Raw genomic sequence first — 9,720 nt, 5'->3', positions numbered from 1 at the left:
ACCTCTTCTCTAGACCGAACGTGAGGATAAATGCGGGAAATAGAGTGCGCTGTAATCAACTGGGGCTCTAATGACAGCACCCTACTGACCGGGTGGAACAATGCCCTGTGCTGAAACAGCATGACATGGCTGTGGTAGACACATTTCCAAAGTTTCATGGCAGGCACTGAGGACAAGTTAAATAAAGGGCTTTTTTGTGGCACAGACCCAAGGCAAAGTTTTAGGGAAAGGAACACTTGGCTCCTAGGCCAACCGCAGTTCAGCAAACCTAAGAATGTTCAGCTCTTCACCGTTAATTGCTGATGAATGAGGGACCAAACCATCTTCTGATGTGTGCCTCTGTGTTCTGCTTTTCAAGTTCACTCTGTGATTTTCATGCTCACCTTCATGTTATGATGAATGGTCCTGGTCACTAACTTGACGCCAGCATCTCATCTTTCTGCTTCATAAGAATCAACAACCGAACCGGCATCTGCTATTTGCTTCTATGCTCTGCTGTTCAGGGTCTGGACGCTTTTGATGTCCCCTTTCCTGTAATGAGGGATATTGTAAGTCCTAAAACGTGGGCACTACCCTAGCGCTGCCATCTCTCATCTGCGCATTTACTCACTGCCCCCCCCGTATTCTGATGAATCAATCAGCCATGCCTGCCAAGCGTGACCTGTCACATGATTATCCACGTGTGCACTTTTTTTCATATTTTCACGGATATGATTTTGGGAAAGTTTGTCTCAGCAGCTGTCCTTCTATTTCTAGCTCCTGAAAAGAGCGAAATTATTTTCGTGAAAGGAGACCCCACAAAATACATGATCGAGTACTCCAAAAGTGAGCAAGCAAACGGGGAGCCGTGCGTCATGCAGACCATGTATGGTATGTATGCCAGTGAGCCAGGCAAGGTAGGCACCCCAGGGCCTTCCCAGAATGCATCAGGCTGCTCTACAGTTTCACGCAATGAAGGCCTGCCATGAAAAAGAGGAGTCCCTGCAATTATCACACACATGTCAAGTCCCTCAGACCACGTGAGGTGGCCGTTCAAGATGGCTGCTACATTGTGTTTTCTTCCCGTTTTCTGTTGACCCGAAGGTATCTTTCCGTTATACACCTCCATTTTGGCTCTGCCCCATTATGCCATTGTCCCTCTCACCCCACTGGCTATGTGTCCCATCAAAGAAGTTGCACCACTGTTTCTAATCCTCATCACACGCCAATGTATCAGTCAGTGCCGATGCGCAGCTTTTCTTGTCTCTATGTCACGTGACACATCTGTATATTCATCCAAACATACAACCCTTTTTTCCTAATCACAAACAACCTTTGTCTTTCAGTCCTGTCCTATGTCCCATAATTCCTCTGTCACATCACAGACCCCTTTGTCGCTGTCCCATCATACATCACTGTGTCTCTGCACCACTGCACGCCTCTTTGTCTCTGTACCATCACACGTCTATTTATCTCTGTCCCATCATACATCCTTGTGCCTTGCTTCCTCATCGGACAGCCCTGTGTGACTCTGTCCCATCATGCACCTTCTGTGTCTCTGTCCCATCACAGACCCCTTTGTCGCTGTCCCATCATACATCACTGTGTCTCTGCACCATGACACGCCTCTTTTTCTCTGACCCATCACACACCCCTTTGTCACTGTCCCATCATACATCACTGTGTTTATGCACCATCACCCACCCCTTTGTCACTGTCCCATCATACATCACTGTGTCTCTGCACCATCACCCACCTCTTTATCTCTGTCCGATCACACGTCTCTTTATCTCTGTCCCATCATACATCACTGTGTCTCTGCACCATGACACGCCTATTTGTCTCTGACGCATCACATACCCCTTTGTCACTGTCCCATCATACATCACTGTGTCTCTGCACCATCACACGCCTATTTGTCTCTGACCCATCAAACACCTTTGTCGCTATCCCATCATATTCCCTGTGTCTTTGTACCATCACACACCTCTTTCTCTCTGTCCCATAGTACATCCTCGTGCCTTGCTTTCTCATCGGACAGCCCTATTTGACTCTGTCCCATCGTGCACCTTCTGTGTCTCTGTCCCATCACAGACCCCTTTGTCATTGTGCCATCATGCATCACTGTGTCTCTGCACCATGACACGCCTATTTGTCTCTGATGCATCACACACCTCATTGTCGCTGTCCCCTCATAATCCCTGTGTCACGCTTCCTCATGGTACAGCCCTGTGTGACTCGGCCCTGTTATGCATCATTTTGTTGCTGTATGCCTTTGATTCTCTGCCACATATAGAACTCGCCTCTATATCAGACTCTGTAAAACTCTGTCACTGCAGCCCTTCTCACCAGTGTTTTCTTCTTCCTCTTCCTCCTCCCGATTCCGGACTGCAGCCAGAGCCCCGGAACTATGCATGGATGCCGTTCCCACCTTCCAGAAGATGCTCGGAGACATCGGGCTAACACCGGCAGACGCGGCGCTCATGCCCAAGGACGGTAATACGCTGCGCGTTTACTTGATACACAATCCAGCGGCCATTTTGCTGATGTTTGAGGACAATCAGTCATGATGATTGCTGCCTTTTGCAAGGCCTGCCAAATCTTCTCAGCCTTTCCCAAACGGTCGTTAACATTAAATCGCCTTTAAATGTCCTGGCGCTGGGTACCTGCGCTTCTTTTAATTGAGAGACATAGTACTGGCATTTCTCAGTGGGAAGCCAATACTGTTAATGGAGGAGTGCCGCCACTTCTCAACAGTAAGTACCGGCATTTATCGGCAGGAGGCCAATACTTTTAATGGTCGAGTACTGGCACTTCTCAAAAGTAAGCAGGTACTCTAGGATAGTGAGTACTGGCACTTCTCAGCAAGAGGCTAATATTTTTACTTGGAGAGTACCTGCACTTCTCAACAGTAAAGAGGTACTCTGGGATAGTGAGTCCTGCACTTCTGTGTTTCCATTTCAGGCACTGATGACTCTTTTATTTTAACAAAAGTCGTCACACGCTCAGGGGCAAAACAACATTGCGCGTTCCATGGACTCAGGACACCATATGAAGGAAACATGCTCCAGCCTCAAAATACCAAAAGGGCTCATTGGTTGGGTTGAACATTTAGGCGCCGCCTCAGTAGAATTGCATGCAGCTGGGCAGGCATTGGTGTGAAAACGCTTCGTGGTACAAGAGCAGTTCAGATCAGGCAAGAGGTCCTCGATGTCAGGGGGACGGCCATCATTGATGGGGTCACTACTGCCATCTTGAAAGATATCATTAAGGTCCTGAATGGTAGGGAAAGAGATTACACTGTAAGTTTCACACTCACATAATACCCGTGCCCATGCTACCAACAAGACACGTCCCACAGCCTTGCCCTTTGGGTACTGTTTACTTGGCATGCAACAGGTGTGCTGGCTATGGACTGAGCACGTGACCCTTAACAGTAGTTCTCTCTGGTCACTGCTCAAATGCCATTGGCTCTGCACTGCGAATGACTTCTAATCCTAGCCACACCCACAAGCCATGGTTTTGGTGTATGCTGCCTATGAACATTATCCATAGCCCGTTTCTATACTCTTTGTGTAATGTACCTGGGGGGCGGGGGTCACATATAGTAAGTAGTACACAAGGTGGCGTGTTTTGGTTAAACGAATTGCACATGTGCAATTGAAATAATATGTGTTCAGTTGCATTTGTCAACACTACTAGCTGCACAGTGAAGTAACTCATCAATCTGGCCCACTTTGCACAAAAAAAACGGTCCACCTTGACCAAAAAAAACGGGCCCACACTCTCATGTTGGCATGGTCCTGAATTTCGGGACTTCTCGATTGCCCAATGGCCCAGTCCGAGCCAACCTCCCTGTGTTGCTGATATCGCCACACCGTGCAAACAGGACGTCAGAGGAAATAGCTTGCCGCTGCCTTACTAGCCACGCCCCTTAAAGCATTCTAGGCGAATGCGCTGTTTTAATGCGGCTGCTTCCTATTAGAGCGACCTATTTATGTCAGAGGTAAACACGGCATGGGTGACAGAGGCGCCCTTGGCATGCGGCCTGCCCCATCCTGTCTCAGCGCCAGGGACAGTCACAGGGTCTGACTTGAGGGGAAGTGTTAGCGCATGTGAGGGGATGGAGTAAGAAAAGGGACTCTAGGAGGACAGTGAAAAGACCACTTTGGGGCCGTAAGGGGGTTGGGCTCCGGGGGAGGAGGGTAGCGGTTTAAGGAATGGGGGCAAGAAGGGGGGGCTTGTGAGCAGTGGCTGAAGACGTGCCCCCACTGAGAATGTCGGCACTAAGACCACCGTGCGCTACGCAAAAAATGGCGGCAGCGCGCAACCCCGACATGGGAGCCGCTTTCAGAGCGCCTGAACCACCCTCTTAAAAGTGTGGCCAACCTTGTTCTTCCGGCAAAATCCCATAGCTCCTGCAGGAAGCCCTGCTCTGTGTACTATTCTGAACATACAGGCTCTGCCTATACTCAGCATATAGCCCTTCCCAGCGGCAGAGCTCTTGCTGGAGGTGCCCAGGCACTGCCCACATTGTGTAAGCATTTAATCAGCGTGCCAGTGGAGGGAGTGATGTACTATTTCATAACCCTGTTTCTCTCTCTTTGTAGATTCATTGGACTGTACCCCTGAAAACGCTTAGGTGAGTACATGTTTGATAACCTTTGCTTTTTTGCATTCACTGAGCAGCCCCTGGGTGAAGTGTGGATTTTGGAAAGCTCAATAACATTACTTCTTGTGGGAAAAAGGCATTGGGCCTTCTTACGAGTGTGGCGGTAGCTGTAAAATGGTGGTATTTAATGGAGTTTGGGGGACATTCAGAGGAAATACCTCATGTACTTGGCTGGAGGTATTATCTGCAGAAAAACAGATGATTTACCATCTTCAAATTACCGCTTGCGGTAAATCCTTCAAACCTCAAGGGGACTGTATTAACACTGCCGCACGCCCACTCATTGCGTGTGCATGACCGGTATCGCAGGTGCCAAACCAGCACACAGAACCAACAGGGCTCGTAGGTCGCGACCTGAGTAGGATGCACTGGAAGTGACATGGATAAAGAGAACTAACACGGGTAAATAAGTGGCGTGGCTGAACTGGCAGCGTAAGGCAGGCATGGTATTGGTAGGCAGAAATGATTTGGGTAGGCAAGATTAGCATGGGTGAGACTGCAACAATTGGCAGGGATAGGGTTAAGAATAAAAGGTGGGTAAATATGCCTATGCCAAGAGCCGGGGGCTCACTGCAATACAGCAACACAAGGCGAGTGCAGCGGGTGCAAAGGACCCACACAGGAGGGAAATAATACAAGCCGAGAGATGTGTTGCCTCAAATCACAGCTCAAGAAATGCATCGCAATCTTGACCTAAAACACATTGTCGCACCCAGTGCCAATGCATGCACTTCAATGCTGATGTGAGGCCCCCTCTGCTATTTCATTACTAGCCCCCAGAGCTCAGGCCCGGTCCAAGCCTGACCTACAGTCACCTGTTATCCCAGATCTGGAAGCAGGCACAGCTCCAGCCAACACACCTCCACCCTGACATGCAGCACTCAATGCTATTAGAGTGCCAGCACCCAGAGTTCACCCCCTCTGCCTGTCCTGGGCTGTCGTGTCCTCTCACGACCTCCCCCCCCCATGCTGCAGAGGCTTGGCCTGCAGCTTGCTGCAATTCCAGCCCTACCTTCTACAGCTGGGTCCAGACCCATAGCACATAGCCTATACATCGTGTCTGTTCACTGTTGCCATCCCACCATTCCAACACATGCTGCTGTCTATGTAACATCGTCTGATCTGCAGCAGCGTGTGCTGTGCCAGTCAAAGGGCACAGGATCCGGATCTACTCTGCCCTGATAGTCCAGGACTGGCATCCATCTCTCCCGCATCCTGACTGTACACGCTCCCTGCTATCCGCTTCTAGCGCCACTGCGCAGTCCAGCATCATCCTGACCTGCCACACACACTGCTTTATCAGTACTATACTGCATAGATTTGGCCCCATAGTACCACCTGCAGTTGCTGTTCTACCACCCAGAGATAATTCAATGCACCGCAGGCTTGGCCTACAGCACCCCCTGTCATCGCAGGGACACCACCCACAAATTAACCAGGAAATCTCCGGCTTGGCATGAAGTCTTCCAGCAGTCCCAGTATTGAAATCCACGCAGACCTCAACACACCCCTCGCTGAATCCACCGGCTCTTGGACTCCAAGGCAACTCCTTCAGTGCACCACAATCCCACAAGAAACATCTGCGATTTCAACACGGGCAGGACACAGCATTGCCTCTTGGCAGCACCAACACCCTGCACCCCATTGCACTACACCCCTGACCCGATTGAACCATTTGTGAAATCCGTAGGCTACATAGATTGATTTCTGATCTTTGATCTCATCAACTGGCTTTCCACGCCTGGTATGCCATAGGCTTCTGCAAGAGCACCTCACCCATACCCACAGCTCCTGGCATGCTGTCACGTGGGGCCCCATGGGTGCTGTGCAAGCTGGTGGCATAATACTTTAGGCCCTGGGAGGCACATGAGACTCAGGCGGTGCAGAAAAGCAACCATCACTGTGGCAATGCCCTAAGAGGCAGAGCCATGTTAAGGGGTGGTGGCGCAGATCAGTTGGCAAGCGCCCGTCTACCCAGAAGGCTGTGCGAGGATGGAGCTAAGCCTTTGCCCGATGCGCAGGCACCTGCACGCCCTGCATTGGATCATGAAGCCGGGTGTAGCTGCCTGTGTACTAGACTAAAGGCCACGTGACTGCTGAGTCTGCAGTTTCCCTATCATCATTAGGAGTAGTGGAAATCTCCCGGGAAGGAGGTAGTCTGTGTCACGTGGGTGGGCTGTGGGGCACCCGATGGAGCTCCGCTGGCCCTGTAAAGCTCTGCCACCCAGGGTGCAGCATTAGGAAGACCATTGTTAATGTTACAGAGTGAACGTATCATACTGACTTTTCCGTGTCAGGTTCCTTTTCTTAAACTGTATAAAAGCCCCAGAGATTCTGAGGGCGGCCGCGTTTTGGGGACAGGGATCCTACACTGGATTTGCAACACATTTCTGTAGGGCTGCCTGCGAATAAGCCCTGTCTCCGCCTTGGCCGCCTGTCTCCTTGGTGGAGTATTTAGGGATGAGCTGCAGGTTTCTGCAGTGCCTGGAAGCAGAGGTGCCGAGGTTTCAGTGAGCCATCCCTCTAAAGTTGCATAGTGATGAAGAGGTCTGGTCCCCACACTTATGCTCCCTCTAAGCTCTCTTCATGGGTGCTTGCCCAGCCGCCCTCTGGGTGTCGCCCAGAAGAGCATCCGCGTCAGAATCTTCTTTTTAAAGAAGATATGTTATAGTAACTCTTCTTGCTATTCTGTTTTTTCTCCTTTTTACATTACCTCAATTATTTGAGGGTCATGTGCAAACCTATTTAATTAGACTGCTAATGATTTGGTCAGGAGCATTTCATTCTCAACCTCTGCTACTTTTGTGCTCCCAACTGTACCCTATAAAGGGTAACCGAGGTTGCAATATCATTTGCTTGGCATAGAAAGGATTATGGGTATGGACATGTTCCCTGCATTACTCATAGCCAGCATTCGGGCAGTAGATACTCCGGTATCTACAATGCATTATAGGAAATCTTCCTACGTTCCATTATATCCGGTTATTGGGCCATTTTACTGGGCCTCTTTATAATCTACCCTTTAATATTAGGAGGGATGTTCAGACAATCCTATTTTCCTTGCAAAATAATGTTGTGTGTGTACTGTGCTTAAACTGTCCTATAATAACATGGTGAGGTTTAAATATTTGTTTGCACACAAACTATTGTGGTTATCAAATATCTCAATGAGTGTTTCACTTCTGCAATGCTTAGCCGAGCCTGATTGCCTTTTTACTCAGGTCTATCATTGCCATTTGACAAATGAATAACCACAAATGAACCCAATATTTATCCTGATCATATGTTGCTTTCCTTTAGTACATACATGTATTTTCCTCTGCACAGGAGTACTTTTGCTCCATTTTGCTCCGCAGGTCTTGAACTCTTGGGCCGGTTTGTGAGCTCGCTTGGAACCCCCTATGGAAAAGTAGCTTTTTTAGACATTATATTTGTATAAAGAGTTGTAAAATGCACCTTTAATACTGGTATTTTTAAGAACTGTAGTGGTTGCAATGGGGACATTTCCTTCCACACTACTTTCAGAGATAACAGCTCACTAACTGTGCACGCTTACAGAATGGCTTCCCTTGCTAGTCAATTGTGCACATGGAAACTAACGTGTGTAATTAAGCAAAACATGCGTGCACTTAGAGAAAAGTAATTAGAGAGAACATTGGTCCACATCACATTTGACCTCAGTGTGTTTCTCTTGCAGGGGACGCAAGAGAGCGAGGAAGACCCGCATTTACCTGGAAGGATGATCCGGCTGCCCAGGGCCATCTGTCGAGGACCTCCTCACGCGTTCACTCTCCATGCCCACCTCCCTCCTATCTGCCCCGGTAGATGCCATTCTCTCCCAGGCTGCCCCCCCTTCTGCTGCTCGCTCTCCGGGGGTGCCAGAGAGCTGAGCCTCTCGCTGCTTTGAAAAGATGATCAGCCTTCACTATACTCACAATAAATACTCTAGCATCAAATCTGCTTTGTTCTGTGTGTTCTTAATGCTCTCATGTGTTCATTTACTTCTTAATTCATATCTATCTGCAATGCATAGAATCAAAAATGTGCTTTCCTTCAATAGTCAAGAATTACTCAAGTGAGCTTAATATACACAAATCAAAGTGCATCCCCCATTAGCTTCCAAGAACTGCCCCATATTTGGAAGCATGCTTTCTGTGTCCTTGAGCAACACGTATACGTTTATGGTAGAAACAAGCATCCGTCATTTTGGCTTACTGCACAAAAACCCAGACTCATTTAAAAGTGGAAAAGGTCGCTTTAATGTGACAGGCCAAAGCTTACAATTCAAAATGCTTAACTGGCTCCAATGGCCTAACAAACTAAATAAATATTTCAACAAACAATTAAATAATTAAACATTCTCCTTTTCATTTTCATTTTTTCCAACAATTAAATAAATAACTCAGCCATTTCCTCCCTACTTACCCCTTGGAGCCTACCGTCTCCTTGCCCTTTTCCCAGGCGTCCCGCTTTCTCCCAGGGGCCATGCCCCTCCAGGCTCAATACCTGTTCCCCCGGGGTGACCTGCTTGTGCAAACAGCGCCACCCCATCCTTTCCCGTGTCATTCCCCATTGTGCTTCCCTCCCCCCACATCAAAAGGGGCCATGCCCCCGGCGCCCAGAACCACTTCAACCCCTTTATACTCCCCTCTACACCAATCTCCCCCTTCCTCTGACCTGCAGCCAGCCTGACCTGCCACATCAGCAACAGAAATTTACATCACATCTTCACAATGCCCCGACCTGTCACAAAAAACTACCACCCCTACCTCTAACAAAACCCCCACAAAACCCCTAAAAAAACCCTCGGCATAGCATATAGAAACCCCCCCTTTAATCCCATGTACCCTGGAGCCTCTCCCATGCTTGAAACAGGCCTATGCCTAAAACCCAAAATGAAGGGGTGGAAGGGCCGGACAATCTTCAAGTCCTAACCGTCGCCTGGCTCCCGAACCTTCCCTGAGCCCCTTAAATACCCAGGGAGGCGCTCTGCCTCCCACGGCCACTCCCTGGCCGTGTGCAGCGCCAAAAACTCCCCGGGGAGAAACGCTTCGCGTTCCCCCTGGGGC

The 9,720-nt window shown here is 49.1% G+C and overlaps 1 long non-coding RNA gene across 2 annotated transcripts; it reads left to right on the top strand.

The window, feature by feature from the left end:
* Positions 1-756: 756 nt before the first annotated feature.
* On the top strand, positions 757-8,607 carry LOC138473584 (uncharacterized). 2 transcript variants are annotated; one of them, XR_011268798.1, is made up of 4 exons: positions 757-870; positions 2,374-2,475; positions 4,590-4,621; positions 8,349-8,607. It is a non-coding gene; the product is annotated as an uncharacterized lncRNA (long non-coding RNA). The 2 variants fall into 2 exon arrangements; XR_011268797.1 differs by lacking the exon at positions 757-870 and adding an exon at positions 2,125-2,200.
* The last annotated feature ends 1,113 nt before the right edge of the window (positions 8,608-9,720 follow it).

Source organism: Ambystoma mexicanum, chromosome 8 (genome assembly GCF_040938575.1).
Source record: "Ambystoma mexicanum isolate Mex_15411 chromosome 8, UKY_AmexF1_1, whole genome shotgun sequence".
Lineage (NCBI taxonomy): Eukaryota > Metazoa > Chordata > Amphibia > Caudata > Ambystomatidae > Ambystoma > Ambystoma mexicanum.
This window is presented reverse-complemented; position numbering and strand designations above follow the sequence as displayed.